Source organism: Otolemur garnettii, unplaced genomic scaffold (assembly GCF_000181295.1).
Source record: "Otolemur garnettii isolate 467f Iridium unplaced genomic scaffold, OtoGar3 scaffold00010, whole genome shotgun sequence".
In the NCBI taxonomy this organism is placed as follows: Eukaryota; Metazoa; Chordata; class Mammalia; order Primates; family Galagidae; genus Otolemur; species Otolemur garnettii.
Genome location: NW_003852405.1, coordinates 21,311,329 through 21,317,328, shown reverse-complemented (window position 1 = coordinate 21,317,328; position 6,000 = coordinate 21,311,329). Strand labels below are relative to the sequence as shown.

Sequence of the window (6,000 nt, the reverse complement as noted above, 5' to 3'; positions counted from 1 at the left end):
CGTTGTTGTTTGGCGGGTCCGGGCTGGGGATTCAAACCCACCACCTTAGGTGTACGTGGCTGGCGCCTTAGCCGGTTGAGCTATAGGCGCTGAGCCTAGTTTTCCTCTTAACGTAGAAAACATATTGTCTGGTTTAATCTCATGAAAAACAAGTTTAACAACACAAGCTCTAAACCTTCAGTGAAGATTTGTTCTATTGTGGGTAAGTTTGCATTTTTGTCCAACCACTACTAGTTTTCCTCTTAAGATAAAAAACATACTCTCTAGTGTACTGTCATAAAAGGACTTTTGGCCATATAAGAAATGTTTATTTTAAAGTAAATGCATAATTAGGGGTTTTGTGTATAGTACTCAACTTAATAGTAGTATTCATTCAGTAGATAGTAATTACAAAGTTGGAATTAGGGTGGGACCTTCAGGATGACGTTTCTACTCTTTTGGATAGTGAAAACAAGCTCTTTTGTGATCATAGATAGTCATAATGTTGAGGTTAATATATTAAGATTATAGGTCAAGATAGCTGTCAGTGAGATGGTGCTTTCTTAGCCTTTAGGTTCGATTCAACTAATAAATAAATCACAGCACCACTACCTACATTGCTTGCATTTTCCCTAGGGGTCTCTTCTTATTACTTGCTAGCCTGACTCTGCTTGAATTACAAAATCTGCCAAATATCGCAGTTTAGGATCTACTCCAGGCTTGTAGTCAAAACGTCTTTTCATGTACTGTATCTATTACTTCTGAAACGTTCTTCTTTGTAATTTTTTCTTCCAAGCCAGAGTTGTCAGTGTCGTTAGTCTTTTTAACATCATTTGGGGCTATTCAGTTTTGCTTCTTTGTTTGCCTGTTACTTTACTGTTTTTTCCTGCCAAGAATGGTCAGTAACAATCTATAAAATGAACTAGTACAAGCTTGCTCACCTAATTTTAGTTTACTCTTCTTACTCCTCTGAATTCTAGAAACTTGACTCAAAGTCTTGGGCGGAATCACTCAGTAGAGAAAAAACACCCGAGGAAAACAAACTGAAAGACAAAGCAAATGGTACAAGGGAGGTGAGAAGGTGGAAAAGGATAGAGTGGGACTGGAACTGGATAAAAGGGAAGAGATGGAGGCGAAAGAGTAGAGACAGGGAAAATTCTGGAGACGTAAGGGTAAATTTTCAACACGGCTAAAAGGAGAAGTGACTAAATTCTTCACAAAGAAGACTTTTTAAAAATACTGCCTTTGAAAGGGGTTACATTTCTTTGGAGAACAGTTTTAAAGAAGAAAGAAAGATGGTATGGAATTTCAGTCATACATAAATGATACTTCTGAATGCTCAGACTATTTTTCAGATTAAGTGTGACTAGTTTCCTTAACTGTATTGAAATCTTTTTTTGCTTAGCAACAAAAATAAGAAGGTAAACGTCAACTTATGATCTTTTGATTTTTCACAATATATAAGTCAGCTGCAGCTTTATTAGTAAGACTTTAATTTACTGCCTTAGTTAAATGTTGATGAGATGAAAAATATATATGTACATATATATTAAGTATGTAGTCTTTGATATCTTTTAGTTGGAGATGAAAAGGAGATTTGTGCGTGTTTTGGAGACTTTCATAATAATGGGATATAGAGAATTTAAAAGTGGTAATACCTGATATTTAAATACTCAGTATTTATTTATTTATTTATTTATTTTTGAGACGGAGCCTCAAGCTATCCCCCTGGGTAGAGTGCTGTGGCATCACAGCTCACAGCAACCTCCAACTCCTGGGCTCAAGCGAGTCTCCTGCCTCAGCCTCCCAAGTAGCTGGGACTACAGGTGCCCGCCACAACGCCTGGCCATTTTTTGGTTGCAGCCATCATTGTTGTTTGGTGGGCCCGGGCTGGGGATTCGAACCCGCCACCTTAGGTGTATGTGGCTGGCGCCTTAGCCGCTTGAGCCACAGGCGCCGAGCCAATACTCAGTATTTAAAAGTGATAATATAGCATAAATTTAGCAAATAAAATTCAAAATTACATAAATATTTATACTTGGTCTCTTGGTTTTGACAAGCAGTACTCTGTAATGCCTGGGATTACCCAACACAGTAAAAAGACAGGGGAATATAAATCAAGGTTATCATTGAAACGAGTGTCCAGTAACAGAGTACTAATCAGGGTGGATTGGAAATTTGATATTAGGATGAAGATAGTGAGTGAATTTATATGGAAATAAATGGGTGAGAAAGTTCTATCAACAGGGCTTTGAGATCTTGGAGAGGTGAGGAAGTTTTGAATGACAGGACCGGAGGGATTAATTCAGCAGTGGATAAAACCTGAAAGTTTCAGTGTCTAAGTTTGTTCAGCAGAGTCATGTGAATGATGTCTGTTCTTTTCCTTTTAAGTCCTTCCTTTTTTGTCTCCCCTGTTTAAGTTGGATGGTAATAAATTAAGGAAATGAGCTAATGGCATACATGGATGATTGTACTGAAATTTAAGGTATGTGATTCTTGGGCTTCAGTTTCTATACACAATTAAAGAGTGCAGGATACCTTATTCCTTTCACCTCTAAAATTTTGTGCCTGTAAACAAGAGAATTTGAGATTGGTAATAGAAGAGGGAGATTTGTGCCTTGTTCTGTTCTCTGCTTTCACCAGTCTTGCCCAACTGGAGACTCAGTTTTTTTAATTTCATTCCTTTTTAAACCATGTTGCTTGGAATGCTTGGTTCTAAAGTGCGTCAGGCCCTTGAGGGTGGGGATAGGAAGAACAGACAAAGTAGGCAGTTGTTTAGGTTTACCTTGCTTCTGTTCCCCTTTCTATTTTGTAAAGAGGATACCCAAAAATATTTTTTAAGAAAGGAAAAAAAAGTACTAAAATTGTAATACTTAGTATATACCTATAATGTTCATTGTATATTTGTATCAGTCAAATGTAAGTTGAATATTGCAATTTTTATACAGTTTTTCCTTCATTACTTTTTTTTTTGCTATATTCTGTTTTATGGTAGCTTATAAAATTGTCAAAAATTTTGCTCTATTTCAATATACTTTTCACTGAAATAGCTATTTGCTAAAGTACTTCTGTAGACCTCAGGCCTCCTTTGCCAGCATTATAAAAACAAGCCTCGTACTAGTCAGGAACTGGCCCCGGGACCTACACATGCCTTGCTCCTCAGTGCAGCCCCTGGACCAGCAGCATGTCCATTACTGTAGATTTGTTAGAAGTGCAGGATTTTGGGCCCCACTCCAGACATATTGAATTGGAATCTGCATTTTAACAAGAGCCCTGGTGATTCATTTGCATGTTCAAGTTTGAGAAGCCATGTAGCCATCCAGGAATTATTCTTCCTGAGCTTTTTTTTTTTGAGACCTGGTACCTTGGCGTCACAGCTCACAGCAACCTCAAGCTCCTGGGCTTAAGCGATTCTCAGCCTCCCAAGTAGCTGGGACCACAGGCACCTGGCACAGCGCCCAGCTATTTCTGTTGTTGTTGTTGTTGTTGTTGTTGCAGTTGTCATTGTTTAGCTGGCCTGGGCCAAGCTCGAACCCGCCAGTCTTGGTGCATGTGGCCTGTGCCGTAACTACTGTGCTATGGGTGCCGAACCAGCTACCTGAGCTCTTCAACTCTGGTTGAAGGACACACATTGGATGACATGTCATTCATCCTCAAAAGGGGGTTTAGTTTAATGTTGACTGTCCTTAGGAATATTGGAGGAAAAGGGTGCTCATACCAGGCTCTTACTTCTGTCCAAGTTCTTCACCCCAGTACACTCCTGGTTTGTACTATGATCTTCTCTAACATGGCTTATATAACACTGTTTTCTCAGATTTCAATCTAACATCTCTTTTCATTTCCTTCCTATACCACCATATCCACATTAAATCTCAGCCTCTGGAAAATAGAGCTGAGTTGCTAAATATATCTTAAGCTCCCTTTACCACCTCTAATTCCTTATTCTCTTTGCCTATTTTCCTCTCTCTTTTGGCTGAAATACTGAATCTGATTCTCACAAAACCAAAGGTCTGTATGACATAATTTGCCATTAACTGGCAGTTGTAAGATCTTTCCATATTGAGCATGTAAAACTTTTTCGGGATTCAGATTTTGGATTATCTAATTTTACACTTCCTTTTTCTTTTTCATTTGCAATTTGGTATTTTCCTTCTGTTTGGTGCGTTAGTTGAAAAACAAATAGGAAAAGACATGAGAGCCTCAAATTACACATTTATTTGGCTCTTTCAGTTTCAATGGAGAAAAAAACTGAAAAAAATCTGCTAAAATGACATTGTATGTTTTCTAACACAATCTAATTTTATCTATATTCAATTTTCTGATTTTATTTTAAGGGTATGTATATGTATGGAGAGGATATCAAGTAAGACTTAGTTCATTCCTGTTCTAAAAGCGCCATTATTTATTTTGGTATATGAGTTGGTTATGCTCCCCCTAAGAAGTAAATTCTTCCAGAAGCCTCCATTTTCTCCTAGTTCACATCTGATGTGTGGCTACCTCTATACCGTTTCCCTTTCCCACCCTACTAGTAGACCTTATCCAGGAGGCAGCCACCATCTTTCATTACTATTGACTTGTTTATTCCAATCTGATATGAAGTGCTCCAGAATATCTCCATGTGACTATTCTAACATGTAGATGAAAGATTGATAAATTGTCAGAATTACGCAGTTGACAGTTCTGTGCTTTAGAGGCTGAGGACACAGCTTGCAGATGCTGTCAGTACAGCACAGTTTGGTGGCCCTCACCACCCACCCCCTGAATTGTATCTAGTCTCTAAAAGACTCTTAACTACTTGGCTATTTATTGTGCAGAAGTTTGCTTGCTTATCAAAAATCTGTATCATTTTCCTTTAAGAAATGTTGTACACTGCTTTGCAGCTGGTGATACTTGGGATTATCAAATTTCATATTAACCAGTTCTTAGAAACTTTTACATATATTTACACTTATATAATTTTTCATAATAATTAACCTTTTGTATACTTAAATTCTAATAAATTTTTAGACGTTTAAAATTTTTTTCTTTGACCTATACATGTATGACATGTCTAATCTTTTTTTTTTTTTTTTTTTGGAGAGAGAGTCTTACTTTGTCACCCTCGGTAGAGTACTGTGGTGTCACAGCTCACAGCAGCCTCAAACTCTTGGGCTTAAGTGATTCTCTTTCAGCCTCACAAGTAGCTGGGACTACAGGCGCCCGCCACAATGCCTGGCTATTTTTTAGAGACGAGATCTTCCTCTGGCTCAGGCTGGTCTCAGACTTTTGAGCTGAGGCAATTGCTTCAGCCTCCCAAAGTGCTAGGATTACAGGTGTGAGCCACTGAGCCTGGCTCTAATTAATCTTTTTATCAGTAAGCTTGTGATATCTATTCTTAACTCTTTACAATTTTCTGATAATCATCATTTTTTAAAAAAATCATTTTGGCAGGACAGTCACAGTGCCTCACACCTAGCATTCTGGAAGGCCAAGATGAGATTTCTTGAGGCCAGGAATCTGAGACCATCCTGAGCAAGAGCAAGACACTGTCCCTCTAAAAATTAAAAAAGTAGCCCAATGTGGTGGGGTGTGCCTACAGTCCTAACTACTTGAGAGGCTGAGGTAGAAGGATCCCCTGAGCCCAGAAGTATGAAGTTGCTGTGAGATATGATGCCTCCACTACACTCTACCTGGGGCAACAGAGTGAGACTCTTATCTACCAAAAAAAAAATCATTTTGGTTTCAGGATTACTTTTATTTGTCAAGTCATTAATAAAAAATGATATTTTATGAATAACCAGCCTGGCTGAGAAGAAAACACTCAGTCTGCACAGAGGGTCCCTATACAGCAGTGTTGCACGCTTCAGTGTTTGTGAGGAGGGCTCACCACCACGCTCCTCCCAGCCCACTACCCTGTGTGCATGTACTCACTGTACAGTATTGTAAATGATTTCGTTGTGCAGTTTTGTTTTCAGAATCATCCTTTCCTCTTTCCTGAGTGTAGTGATACTAGCTCTTTGATGAATTAGTGGTCACAGATTA

At 38.5% G+C, this 6,000-nt stretch overlaps 1 protein-coding gene across 1 annotated transcript in view; it reads left to right on the top strand.

The window, feature by feature from the left end:
- HS2ST1 (heparan sulfate 2-O-sulfotransferase 1) overlaps positions 1-6,000 on the top strand; it is a 145,145-nt gene that overhangs the window by 120,079 nt on the left and 19,066 nt on the right. The window lies entirely within an intron of this gene.